Raw genomic sequence first — 15,359 nt, forward strand, 5'->3', positions numbered from 1 at the left:
GAAAGATGAGGAATGATGAATGATACCACAGAAATTTAAAAAAAAATTATAAGATAAAACTATAGCTATATGTCAACAAATTAGACAACCTAGAAGAAATGACACCTTCATGTATCGCAACCTTGTCATGGCAGTGGGGGTTGTTTAACTCAATGAAGCTATGAGCCATGCCATGCAGGGCCACCCAAGATGGATGGATCACAGTGGAGAGTTCTGACAAAAAGTGTTCCACTGGAAGAAGGAATGGCAAACAGCTCCAGTATCCTTGCCACAAGAACCCTGCAAAAAGTATGAAAAGGCAAAAGGACATGACAACAGAAGATAAGGCCCCCAGGGAAAAAGATGTCCAGTATGCTACTGGAGAAGAACAGAGGGCAATTACTAATAGCTCCAGTTCAGTTCAGTTCAGTCGCTCAGTCGTGTCCGACTCTCTGCGACCCCATGAATCGCAGCACGCCAGGCCTCCCTGTCCATCACCAACTCCCGGAGCCTACCCAAACCCATGTTCATCGAGTTGGTGATGCTGCCATCAAACCATCTCATCCTCTGTCGTCCCCTTCTCCTCCCACCCCCAATCCTACCCAGCATCAGGGTCTTTTCCAATGAGTCAACCCTTCGCATGAGGTGCCCAAAGTATTGGAGTTTCAGCTTCAACATCAGACCTTCCAATGAACACCCAGGATTGATCTCTTTTAGGATGGATTGATTGGATCTCCTTGCAGTCCAAGGGACTCTCAAGAGTCTTCTCCAACACCACAGTTCAACTAATAGCTCCAGAAGGAATGAAATGACTGGGCCAAAGTGGAAAAGACACTCAGTGTCTGGTGGTGAAAATCAAGTCTGACACTGTGAAGAACAGTATTGCATAGGAACTGGGAATGTTAGGTCCATGAATCATGGTAAATTGGACATGGTCAAGCAGGAGATGGCAAGAGTGGACATATACATCTTAGGAATAAGTGAACTAAAATAAACAGGAATAGACAAATTTAATTCAGATGTGCAAATTTAATTAAGATTAACATTGTATCTTCTACTGTGTACAAAAATCCCTTAGAAGAAATGGAATAACTCCCAGAGTCAACAAAAGAGCCTGAAATGTATTAGCTGGATACAATCTCAAAAATAACAGAATGATCTTCATTCGTTTCCAAGGCAAACCATTCAACATCACAGTAATCCAAATCTATGCTGGAATTAAGATTGCCAGGAGAAACAGCAATAACCTCAGGTATGCAGATGACACCACCCTTATGGCAGAAAGTGAAGAGGAACTGAAGAGCCTCTTGATGAAAGTGAAAGAGGAGAGTGAATAAAACTGGCTTAAAACTCAGCATTCAAAAAACGAAGATCATGGCATCTGGTCCCATCACTTCATGGCAAAATGATAGGGAAAAAATGGAAACACTGACAGGCTTTATTTTCTTGGGCTCCAAAATCACCATAGATGGTGACTGCAGCCATGAAATTCAAAGATGCTTGCTCCTTGGAAGAAAAGCTATGACCAATCTAGACAGCACATTAGAAAGCAGAGACAGTACTTTGCTGACCAAGGTCCATCTAATCAAAGCTATGGCTTTTCCAACAGTCATGTATGGATGTGAGAGTTGAACTGTAAAAAAAGCTGAGTGCTGAAGAATTGATGCTTTTGAACTGTGTTGTTGGATTAGACTCTTGAGAGTCCCTTGGACTACAAGGAGATCAAACCAGTCACTCCTAAAGGAAATCAGTTCTGAACATTCATTGGAAGGACTGATGCTGAAGCTGAAGCTACAGTACTCTGGCAACCTGATGCGAAGAACTGACTCATTTGAAAAGACCCTGATGCTGGGAAAGACTGAAGGCAGGAGGAGAAGGGGACAACAGAGGATGAGGTGGTTGGATGTCATCACTGACTCGATGGACATGAGTTTGAGCAAGCTCTTGCAGTTGGTGATGGACAGGGAAGCCTGGCATGCTGCAGTCCACAGGGCTGCAAAGAGTCAGACATGACTGAGCAGCTGAACTGAACTGAACTGATGCCTCAATCTCTGGTGTCAAGGAAACTGAAGTTGACTGGTTCTATGAAGTCTTATAAGACCTTCGAGGTCTAACACTAAAAAACACATCTTTTTCACCATACGGGATTGGAATGCAAAAGTAAGACGTCAAGAGATCGCTGGAGTAAAAGGCAAGGTTGGTCATGGAGTACCAAATGAAGCTGGGCAAAGGCTAACAGAGTTTTGTCAATAGAACACATTGGTCAGAGCAAACACCCTTTTCCAACAATACAAGAGAATAGCTGAAATAGCTCAGCTCCCGAATTCATTCTACAAGGCCATCATTACCATGATACCGAAACCAGAGAAAGAGAGTACAAAAGAGAAAATACCAGCCAATAACTATGATGGATATGGATGAAAATGCCCTCAACAAAATATTAGCAAGACAAATCCAACAACATATGAAAAGGATCATATGCCATGGTCAAGTAGGATTTATTTCAGAGTTATAAGGATGGATTGATATTCACAAATCAATTACTGTGATGTACCACATGAACAGAAGGAAAGATGAATATTGCAAGATCATCTCAATGGATGCAGAAAAAGAATTTGACAAAATTCAACATTATACATGATAAAAACTCTCATCCAAGTGTTTATTGAGGGAATTTTTCTCTATATAATAAAGGTAATTTATGAAAAACACTTAGCTAACATCATACTTGACAGTGAAAAGCTGAAAGCCTTTCCTCTAAATTCAGGAACAAGACAAAGATGCCCACTCTTAACATGCCCTCATGATATAAAAACAATAAATAAATAAAAGATATTCAAATTGGAAAGAAGTAAAACTGTCACTACTAGAAGATGACATGATACTTTGTACAGAAAACATTAAAGTCTCCATCTGAGAATTATTAGAATGAATAAATTCAGCAAAGTTTCAGGATACCATATTAATATACAGAAATCTGTTTCTTTTCAATACACTAATACTGAACTATAGGAATGAGAAAGTAAAAAAGCAATCCTGTTTAAAATCATATCAAAAAGAATAAAATACCTATGCATAAACTTAACCAATAGATGAAAGTCCTGTAGTCTGAAAACTATAAAACATTTATAAAGGAAATTGAAGATGACATAAAGAAATGGAAAGATATTCTAGTGCTCTTGGGTTGGAAGAATATTGTTAAAGAGGCCATACTGCCCAAAGCAATCTATATATTTGATGCAATACCAATCAAAATACCCATGATATTTTTTACAAAGCTGGAACAAATAACCCTAAAATTTATATGGAATCACAAAAGATCTCTAATTGCCAAAGTGACCTTTAGAAAGAACAAAGGTGTAGGTATTACACTTCCTTAATTTACACTGTACCACAAAAAGACATCTTAGGAATGTCTAAATAATAGCTGGTAATAATTCCTGGTAGCTACAGGAATCAAAATAGAATGGTGCTGGCACAAAAACACAGATCAATGGAACAAAACTGAGAGCCCAGAAATAAATTGACACACCTATGTGGGTTTCCCTGGTGACTCAGATGGTAAAGAATCCACCTGCAATATGGGAGACCTGGGTTCGATCCCTTGGTTGGGAAGATCCCCTGGAGGAGGGCATGGCAACCCACTCCAGTACTATTGACAGGAGAACCCCATGGATAGAGGAGCCTGGCGGGCTACGGACCATGTGGTAGTAAAGAGTTGGACACGAATGAGCGACTAAGCACACAGCACCTACGGTTAATCTACAATAAAGGAGGCCAGAATATACAATAGATTAAAGACATTCTCTTCAATAAGTAGATCTCGGAAAACTGGACCACTAAATGAAAAACAGTGAGATTAGAACATTACCTCACACATATACAAAAATAAACTCAAGATGGATTAAAGACCTAAATATAAGACCTGCAGCCATAAAACTCATAGAAATGAACATAGGCAGAAGACTGCATAATATAAATTAATAGCACTATTTTGGGGGGAATTTATCTCCAAAAGCAAAAGAAATAAAAGTGAAAATAAGCAAATGGGGCAAACTGAAACATTTTTATGTATCAGGGAAACTGCTGACAAAATGAAAAGACAATCTATGGAATGGGAGAAAGGACTTGTAAAAGATATGACTAACTATATATATAGCCAAACTATATAAACACTTCATTCAACATAATACCAAAACACAAACAACCCAAACAAAGAAAATAGGCAGAAGAACTGACTAGACATTTTTTTTTTTCAAATGGATACCAGGCACATGAAAAGATTCTGAATATCACTAATTATTAGAGAAATGTGAATCAAAACCACAATGAGATACCATTTCACACCAGTCAGCATGGCTATCATCAAAATATCTACATATAACAAATGTTGGCAAAGATGTGGAAAAAAGGAAACCTTTGTACACTGTTGGTGCAAATGTAAATTAGCCCAGTCAGTATGGAAAACAGTATGGAGGGTCCTCAAAAAACGAAAAATAGAACTATCATATGAATCAGCAATTCCACTCCCAGCCATATATCCAGAAAAAACAGATAAAAGCAAACAAAACCTACCTAAGACAGTAATTCAAAAAGATGCATACACCCCAGTGATGATATTAGTACTATTTACAATATCCAAGATATGGAAGCAACCTCAATGTCCATCAACAGACAAATGGATGAAGAAGATGTGTTTTATGTATACAATGAAATATTATTCAGCCCTTAAAATGAATGAAATTTTGACATTTAAAGAAACGTGGACGAACCTAGAGAATATTATGCTTAGTGAAATAAGTAAGACAGAGAAACACAAATACTGTAAGATATCACTTATATGTGGAGTCTAAAAAAAATGAAGTGAATGTATATAGCAAAACAGAGATAAAATCATAGATACAGAAAGCCATCTAGTGATTACCAGTGGGGACAGGTAAGTAGAAGAGATAAAAACTGTTATGTATAAAATAGATAAGTAATAATGATACATTGTATAACACAGGGAATTATAGCCATTATTTTATAGTAACTTTCATCTGAGTATAATCTGTAAAATACTGAATCACTATGCTGTTCACTTGAAAGTAATATAACACTGTAAATAAACTAAACTTTAATTTTTAAAAAATGGCTCAAACATCATATTATGATTAACACCAGGAAAAAACCTAGATAATTTTAATTTGATTTTTAGCATTATTTAGAAAGCTCTTTCTAATAAAATATATCCAGAGAAAGTTATGTAAATATCAAAAATTAGATAAAAGTAGTTATTTGCAGGTTATACGCTTATATATAGTTTGTATGATCATATGATTAGGAAAACCTAAATATGCAAACCAATAAAGAAAGCAACCAAAATGAGAAAATTTAGGAAATATGGTGAATACAAGATATACATAAAACATCCAATAGTTTAATTAGACACCAGCCCAGAGTTCAAGAAACAAAATATTATCAGCACTGCCTAAGCCCAGATCACGCCTTCTCTAGTCACTAACCACCCTTAGACACTCTGAATGCTACACTGTTAAACTTTTGTTTTTAATTAAAATTTTTGTCTTCAATTTAAGTATGCTGAAGTTTGTTTTGCCACAAAGTGAAATTACTTGTGAATCCCCTTGATCCTTCTAAGGTTTGTGTAAATTTTATTAGGGTAATTCTAGAGTAGACTTTAGGGCTACTTTAGCCCTCCTCCTAAGGAATAACCCTTGTTAGATCCTTGAGAGCTTGCAGAGCTACCTCTATACAGGTTGGATAGAATTAAAATATCTCTCAGACTTAGGTGATCTGTGGAATGTGTACAGCTTGTAGCTCTGCAGGAGCCATTTCTTGTGTGGACTTATGGAGTTTTACTCCATGGATGTGTAAATTAGTATTTAAACAAGAATTTAAGGAGACCTCCATCTAGATGTCTATGGGATTGGGCAAAAACGTTTGTTCAAGTTTTTCTGTAATATCTTCTGGAAAAATCAGAACAAACTTTTTGGCCAACAATAGATTCCTTCATTTGCCTAGCTAAAGAGGAACTAAAGAGCCTCTTGATGAAAGTGAAAGAGGAGAGTTGAAAAAGCTTGCTTAAAACTCAGCATTCAGAAAATGAAGATCATGGCATCTGGTCCCATAATGTCATAGCAAATAGATGGGGAAACAATGGAAACACTAACAAATTTTATTTTCTTGGTCTCCAAAATCACTACATATGGTGACTGCGGCCATGAAATTAAAAGACGCTTGTTCCTTGGAAGAAAACCTAGACAAACCTAGATAGCACATTAGAAAGCAGAGACATTACTTTGCCAACAAAGGTCCATCTAGTCAAAGCTATGGTTTTTCCAATAGTCATGTATGGATGTGAGAGATGGACCATAAAGAAAGATGAACACAGAAGAATTGATGCTTTTGAACTGTGGTGTGGGAGAAGATTCTTGAGAGTCCTTTGGACTGCAAGGAGATTGAACCAGTCAATCCTAAAGGAAATCTGTCCTCAATATTCATTGGAAGGACTGATGCTGAAGCTGAAGCTACACTATTTTGGCCACCTGATGCAAAGAATTGGCTCATTGGAAAAGATCCTGATGCTGATAAAAACTGAAGGCAGGAGGAGAAAGGGACAACAGAGGATGAGATGGTTGGATGTCATTACTGACTCGATGGACATGAGTTTGAACAAGCTCTGGGAGTTGGTGATGGACAGGGAAACCTGGCGTGCTTCAGTCCATGGGGTCATAAAGAGTCAGACATGACTGAGTGACTGAACTGAACTGACCCTCTTCAGCTGGAGAAGAAAATGGCAACCCAATTCAGTATTCTTGCCTGGGAAATCTCATGGATGGAGAAGCCTGGCAGGCTACAGTCCATGGGGTTGCAGAGAGTCAGGTATGACTTCACGATGGAGCGCACACACACACACCTTCTTCAGTATTTTACTTTCAAATTTCAGCCTTCTCCACCTCTCTGACTTTTGACCTCTGCCTCCTCACCATGATCTTGTAGGCACCGCATCCCTGGCATCACCATCCAGACAATTCCTTTACCCAGAAAGCCATGGTGATCGTAAGACTCACATCATTTGGTTTTCTTCTCTAAGGATCATGGTCGCATGCTACATATGAGCCAATACCTTAAAACTTCTGTTTTATATATTTTGCTCTTTAGTTTTTTACAGCGGGAGCATAAATGCAGTCTAATCCAGATAAAACAATTGCTATTCCAACCTTGCTAATAGTTTTCTGTCCTCTCCAATCCCTGAACCTTACAATTATGCTGCTTTAATTATTAATGAGTTAATTAATTTTTGACACTTTGTATGAGAATCATGTTTTTAAGTTTTTGAAAACCATCCTCTTACAAAGTATAAAAAATACTGTGGCTTTATGTTTTTGTTGTAATTATTCATATTTCTCAGGAAGATATATAAAATATTTAGAGATGAAATGAGATGAAGTGTGGGATATACTTTAAAGTTACTTACTTATAGGAGAAGGGATAAGAACTAGGGAAGAGGAAATGAGCAAAACTGTCATGTAGATAATTATTGAAGCTGGGTGATCAATATTGAAGTTGAGTGATTAATTTAGGGGGCTTATTATATAATTTTATGATTTATAGAGATAGATAAAGATAGGTAGAAAGAAAGGGGGAGTCAGAGAGAGAAGAGAGAGGTTGAGAGCAATGGAAACCTTATTTTGTACTTTAAATAGGTAGTAGTGATAGTCAAAGAAATTGTAGTGTATAAAAGGTGATAACAAACATATTAAACTTTAAAAACTGAAGCAGCTCAAAGGCTGCTTTTATAGGACTGTCATTTGCTGCTAACCTGCATGAAATGAGACACCTAATTTTGTAGGACCTAATTTGATTGAGGAAATAAGAATAGTTCTGAGTTTTACGAAAGCTCACTGCTCACAGGGGTAAAATACTCCACAAGTCCCTGAGTAATGAGTTATTGGCTTCTGACAAGAGCCAATATCAGTGTAACAGAAGAAACCAGAATTTGCAAATCAGAACATAGAAAACTATCATCTTTCTCCTCTGGCTTTTAGTTCTGAGTCAAAGAAAAGCACCAGACAGCTTGAGGGTTGTGACCATTAGACATGTCCTCCAGAGACAAATACAGGTTGTCATATGCATATTACAGACTGTGAGGAGAGGTTGATGAAGCATTTGGAGATGAAGACTAGTCATAAACAATGGGGTAAATTGCTTCCCTGGAAACATAACTTTCAGAGGCAATGCTAAGGTGCTAAAAATGCTGAGTCATCAGTAACTGAATGTAGCTGTTGACACCCCTTACCAAAAATAACACATGAGCATGGGGGGGTGGGGGGAGTATTTTTCTTAACCTCAAATGCTTAATTTTGGAGCACTTATCAGAAAACCAGCACGCATTTCTCTTTCTCTTTTAAAGCAGCGTCTTCTGTCTTCACCTGCACGGTTAATGGTGGTCTTTATGTGCCTACATATATCTGCACTGGTTTCACTAGAGTATGCCACATACATAAAGAATTGGAGAGAAAAGTAAAGTATAGAAAAAAGATGTATTTTGGAAGTACACTAAGACTATGATAGAATCTAGATTTGATGACACTTAAGCGCTCCATAGTTTCTTTGCAAAATTTCCCTTTGTGATTTTTCTCCAGAGGTTGTTCTGGTGATAATGCAAAGATTGAGTCACTGTTTGATCATGAGGTTGCATTCAGACCACTGTTTAATGAGTCTCTGATTCTCACAGTGTGAGAGGATGCCCAGTGATGGTACTAGCCTGCCTTTGATGTATTCAGCTGGGAGTGAATCAATTAAAGTTCAAATGGGTTTGCTAAAACTTGAGTCATCATTCTGGGGAGAGTTTCTGAAGGCTTGCTTCTGTAAAGTTTACAGCAGTTTGGAAATTAATCTCGAAGACCCTCCCTGTTTTTTCTTATCTATATAATTGTTTAAGAAATTTCTTTGTCAAGCCTCCAGGGAGACTCATAAATAGAAAATCTTTATTATTCATTGGAAATTTCCTGTAAGGGTTGGCATCGTAAATAAATAGAATCAAGGTAGTCCTTCAGATGTGGCAGGGATGGAGCAGTTTCTGAATTCAGAAATTCGTAAACCTCTCCTGGAGATTTTATGAATATTCATCAGCATAATTTTGAAGTATGAAGGATAAGGATAAAAACTAGAAAAAATATTAGGTAGATAAGAGAGGAATATTGTGCAATAAACAACAAATTATTATATATATAAAATATAAATATGTACATAGATGCATATACATGCGTATGTTTTTATACACACATATCTTTAGAGAGTGAACAGGATTTCAAAAAATTTTAAATGTATAATTCTACAAGATTCCTTTCATGTTAAAGCATTCTACAGAAATGAGCACAATGGAATCAAAAAATAAATTAGATATATATATATTGATTAGTGTGTGAGTATATATGTGTGTCTTATAGGAACAAGAAAAAACAAGAAATGAAAATAAATTAAACACACAGTTTTCCATTTTCTTCAAATTCTGTCTTGAATTATGTTTGTTTTTGCTTGATCCATTTTTGAGCCCCAATTTTTCCCAGGACGGTTAAAATGGCCCCATTACAATTTTTAATGCCTCCATCTTATATCCTCTTTGTTATACTCGGCACACAATTCAGTTCTTAACAAACCATGCTGTATAACAGGAACTAACAAAGTGTTGTAGGTCAATTATATTTCAAAAACAAACTCATAGCAAAAGAGATCAGATTTGTGATTACCAGAAGCAGGGGTGCGGAGAGGAAGAACTGGAGGAAGGTAATCAAAAGATACAAACTTCCAGTTAAAAGATAAATAAGTACTAGGGGTATGATGTACAACCTGATACATGTAATTAACACTGCTGTGTGTTATATATGAAAGTTGTTAAGAGAGTAAATCCTTAGAGTTCTCATCAGAAGATGAAACTTTTTTCTATTTATTTAATCTTGTATCTATATGAGTTGATGGAGGTTCACTAATTTTTCTGCAGTAATCAATTCATAATGTGTGTCATTATGTCAAATTACATATTAATTTGTAATTAATAAAAAAGTCAAAGCATGAAGTTGTACACCTGAAACTACTCAGTGCTGTATGTCCATTATATCTCAATAAACATAGAAGTAAATTTTTAAAGGCCATTTCCCATCAAAATAAATAAATAAGTAGGATTAAGAAAAAAATGTAATTAAAATGAGATTGACAAAGAACATGATTTGAAGCAATGACTAAGAGCCTTGTGACTTAAAGCATGTCCCTAGAATGGCAGAACCAGTATTACCTGGAAAGTTATTAGACATGACAATTCATGGGAAATACCCCAGACAGACTGACTCAATTTCAGGACTGGGACAGCAGATCTGGGTAAAAATCATTGACCCAGAGGTTAGAAAGTATATTTTTAATTATTTTATATGGGGCCTACCATCTTATTAGTGAACACTGTGTGAACTAATCAACAGACTGCTAGTAGTTACTGAATCCTTTTCTACACCTAAACAGTATGTATTTACAAAAGATACTGAGAACTGTAAACTCCTCAATGCACTAATAGTCTAGATATATATGTTTGGCCTCTGGAATGTAAGACAAATACAAGGATTCAAGAAATAGTTTTAAGTAGTTAACTGGTGTTGCTAATTTAACTGCCAAAATGATTTACTTAACTATGTTTTAAAATATTAAGCTTATTTCACATTAAATAACTTTCTTATAACTAACTCAAAATATAAATTTCAGATTTTGTGGATATATAAGATAAATGTGTATTAGTCTCAAACATATTCTGGCTTTTAAAAAAAATTATTTTCTGTTTGTATGTTTATGTATTTGTTTTTAAAGAACTGACTTGGGGGGAAAAAAAGAATAAGAAAAAAATAAAACAGTGAATTGGTTTCATTAACATATGTCACACTGCAGACTGTCAAAGGAGAACTTGGCAAATAATGGCCAATATTAAGAATCAGCACACAGTACACAGAACAATTTACAATAATTGTTTCCGTTTTGCTCAGAAAATGCTCACTGAAGTGCTCGTTAAACTTCAGGCACACAGATTCTGCTCACTAACTTTGTATAATCATGATGATGATCACCACTGAGCACCACTTAAAGTACCCATGATGTTGGGGCAGTATGCTAAGATGCCTCAATTTATTAAAATGAAGCAACATATTTGAAGATAGGGAAAATAATCAGGCACAAGCCCTGATAACATTTCTTTTCTATTTTAATGTCTTTATTTACACTTGAGAGCAGTGTGCATCTGAGAAAGAATGAGGCCATTGTGGTTGGATAGACCTGAGTGACCGTGGCTAAGTGTTCTGACATCATAGCAAAGTGCAGTTGTGAAACTCCAGCACAGTGTCAGTTACATAAGGTGGGCTCAATGACAATACTGTTGTTGTTGTCAGAGCTATTATTATTAATATGTAACTTAGAAGGAATATAAACACTTGAAGAAACAACTCCCTCACTTCATGCTGACAGGCAAGTAAATGTCTGTGTCATCTTCCAGACACATGAAAGGATGTTAAACTACCTTCTCCAGCTCCAATTTCTAAACACTCCAAAAACAGAGTGATTATGTTTAGAGAAGCAAACCTTAAAGAAAATTGCCTCCAAGAAACTTGAAAAAGGAAACACAGAATGCCAGGCCATCATAACATGCTTCTGAGCCAAGCATTTCAGCTCAGTCAGTGGCAAGATACATTGACTTAAAGGGGCAATGTTTTCATGGTCAAGTGATCATAGCTTAATGCAGTTTTCTGCGAGCAAACTAGTAAAAAAAAAAAAAGTGAGGGAGATAGTTATTGTTGTTGTTCAGTCACTCAGTCATGTCCTACTCTTTGAGATCCCATGGATTGCAGCATGCCAGGCTTCCCTGTCCTTCACCATCTCTGGGAGCTTGCTCAAGCTCATGTCCATCGAGTCAGTGATGCCATCCAGCCATCTTGTCCTTTGTTGTCCCCTTCTCCTCCTGCCTTCAATCTTTCCCAGCATCAGGGTCTTTTCTAATGAACTGACTCTTCACAATAGGTGGCCAAAGTATTATTGGAGTTTCAGCTTCAGCATCAATCCTTCCAAAGAATATTCAAAGTTATTTCCTTTAGGATTGACTTGATTGATCTCCTTTCAGTCTAAGGGACTCTTAAGAGTCTTCTATTGCACCGCAGTTCAAAAGGATCAGTTCTTTGGTGGTCAGCCTTCTTTATGGGTCCAACTCTCACATCCATACATGACTACTGGAAAAAACATTGCTTTGACTAGACAGACCTTTGTCACTGAAGTAATGTCTCTGCTTTTTAATATGCTGTCTAGGTTTGTCACAGCTTTTCTTCCAAGGAGCAAATGTCTTTTAATTTCATGGCTGCAGTCACCATCTGCAGTGATTTTGGAGCCCAAGAAAATAAAGTCTGTCACTGTTTCCTTTGTTTCCCCATCTATTTGCCATTTAGTGATGAAACTGGATACCATGATCTTAGTTTTCTGAATGTTGAGTTTTAAATCAGCTTTTATCTCTCTTTTACCTTCTTCTAAAGGCTCTTTAGTTCCTCTTCCCTTTCTGCCATAAGGGTGGTGTCATCTGCATATCTGAAGTCATCGATAATTCTACCAGCAATTGTGATTCTGGCTTGTGCTTTACCCAGCCCAGCATTTTGCATAATGTACTTTGCATATAAGTTAAATAAGCAGGGTGACAATATACAGCCTTTACATACTCCTTTCCCAATTTTGAACCAGTCTGTTATTCCATGTTCAGTTCTAACTGTTGCTTATTGACCTGCATATAGGTTTCTAAGGAGGCAGATCAGGTGGTCTGGTATTCCCATCTCTAAGAATTTTCCAGTTTGTTGTTATCCACAAAGTCAAAGGCTTTAGTGTAGTCAATTAAACAGAACGAGGTGTTTTTCTGGAATTCTCTTGTTTTTTCTATAATCCAACAGATGTTGGAAATTTGATCTCTAGTTCCTCTGCCTTTTCTAAATCCAGCTTGAACATCTGGAAGTTCTCAGTTCAGGTACTGTTGAAGCCTAGCCTGGAGAATTTTGAGCATGAAGCTGAATTTGAATGATTCTATGAAGACCTACAAGACCTTCTAGAAATAACACCAAAAATGATGTCCTTTTCATCATAGGTGATTGGAATGCAAAAGTTGGAAGTCAAGAGATACCTGGAGTAACAGACAAGTTTGACTTTGGAGTACAAGATGAAACAGGACAAAGGTTAACGGAGATTTGCCAAGAGAAGGCACTGGTCATAGCAAACATCCTCTTCCAAGGACACAAGACACAACTCTACACAGGGACATCACCGGATGGTCAATATCGAAATCAGATTGGTTATATTCTTTGCAGATGTAGATAGAGAAGCTCTATACAGTCAGCAAAACAAGACCAGGAACTGACTGTGGCTCAGATCATGAACTCCTTATTGCAAAATTCAGAGGAAGATAGTAACCTCTACAATTAAACTTCTTCAGGTTGCTAATTCTTCTGCAAGTTGATTAATAAAGAATATATGCTGCCACACTTTCTAAAGTGTGAATTTATGTCCTCAGTCATGGAATAATCATACAGATAGCTCAAGTAACTAGCTTTGTTCTTAAAACAACTGTTGCATCTTAAAGAAACAAGTGTTGAGTTTAAATCCACCTTAATTCTTCTAAGATAAGTGAGCTGAGAATGTGAGATCATAGGCAGTAGTTCCATCAGATGACTCATTAACTGCTCTATCACTTATGAAATGTGAAACCTTATGCAAGCTACTTTAAGAGCCTTGCTGACAATCAGCTCCTTCAGCTATACAATGGAACTGATAACAGTATGTACTTACATAGGATTATTGCAAAGGCTAAAGGGAAGCATTCTTACTCGTGCCTTGCACAAAATAAATGTTCATGAAATGTTAATTTTTATTATATTCAAGTTACACACAAAATATATGACTTAGTAGGACATTCCATTCCTACAAGTTGCCCTTTATTGTTGCCTCTTTATCTTAACATTTTATGAACCTATCCCCAAAGAACAAAGGGATTTCCTATGACTCAGCAGGTAAAGAAATCGCCAGCAATAAAGGAGACACAGGAGATACGGGTTCAGTCCCTGGGTTGGGAAGATCTCCTGGAGGAGGAACTGGAGAGCCACTCCAGTATTCTCACCTGAAAAATCCCAATGGACAGAGGAGTCTGGCAAGCTAAAGTCCATGGGTTGCAAAGAGTTGGACACAACTAAGTGACTAAACACAAAAGAACAGGGACAAAGTCTTTCATGAAAAGAATTACAGAAACATCAAAGATAAAATTGCAATAATTAATAAGGAATCAATTGTCAAAAACTGCAAAGATAGGATATTAACTGATTTCAAAAATATTTTCCAGGCAAAACATTATTTGACAGAAGTCGCACCAATGTTTTTTAGTTCAGTTTCCCAAGGCAATAGAAACAAAACCAAAAATAATCAAATGGGACCTAATGAAACATAAAAGCTTTTGAATAGCAAAGGACACCATAAACAAAATGAAAAGACAACCTATGAAATGGTAGAAAATATTTGCAAATTATGTGACTGACAAGGGCTTAATTTCCAAAATATACAAGCAGCTCATATAATCCAATAAGAAAGAAACAAACAACCCAATCAAAAAATGACAGAATAGATATTTCTCCAAAGAAGACATACAGGTGGCTAATAGGCATATGAAAAGATGCTCAATGTCAATAATTATTACAGAAATGTGAATCAAATTGCAATGAGGTACCACCTCACACCAGTCAGAATGGCCATTACTAAAAACTCAACAAGCAACAAGTGCTAGAGAGGGTGTGGAGAAAACACAACCATCTTATACTGTGGGAATGTAAGCTGGTGCAGCCACTATGGAAACAAGGATGGAAGTTTCTCAAAAAAACCAAACATACAGTTGCCATATGATCCAGCAATCTTATTCCTGGGCACATATCCAGAAAAAAAAACTATAATTCAAAAAGATGCACACATCCCTATGTTCATAGCAGCACTATTTACAGTAGCCAAGGCATGAAAACAACATAAATGTACATAGACAGATGAATGGATGAAGAAAATGTGGTACATATATACAATGGAATATTACTCAGTCATCAAAAAGAGTGAAATAATGCCACTTGCATCAACACAGATGGACCTAGAGATTATCATACCAAATGAAGTAAGTCAGAAAGACAAATACCATATGATATCACTTACATGTGGAATCTAAAATACAATACTAATCAACATATCTATGAAAGATAAACAGACTCAGATATAGAGAACAGACTTGTGGTTGTCAAGGTGAGGAGGGGAGGGAAAGAATGCAAGTTTGAGATTAGGAAAGGCAAACT

General features: G+C 36.7%; 1 protein-coding gene across 6 annotated transcripts in view; it reads right to left on the minus strand.

Moving 5' to 3' along the window:
• The window catches only part of THSD7B (thrombospondin type 1 domain containing 7B), a 1,641,422-nt gene that overhangs the window by 111,623 nt on the left and 1,514,440 nt on the right, over positions 1-15,359 (minus strand). The gene's annotated exons all lie outside the window — the stretch shown is intronic.

Source organism: Giraffa tippelskirchi, chromosome 3 (genome assembly GCF_054371585.1).
Source record: "Giraffa tippelskirchi isolate mGirTip1 chromosome 3, T2T-mGirTip1v1.2.pri, whole genome shotgun sequence".
Lineage (NCBI taxonomy): Eukaryota > Metazoa > Chordata > Mammalia > Artiodactyla > Giraffidae > Giraffa > Giraffa tippelskirchi.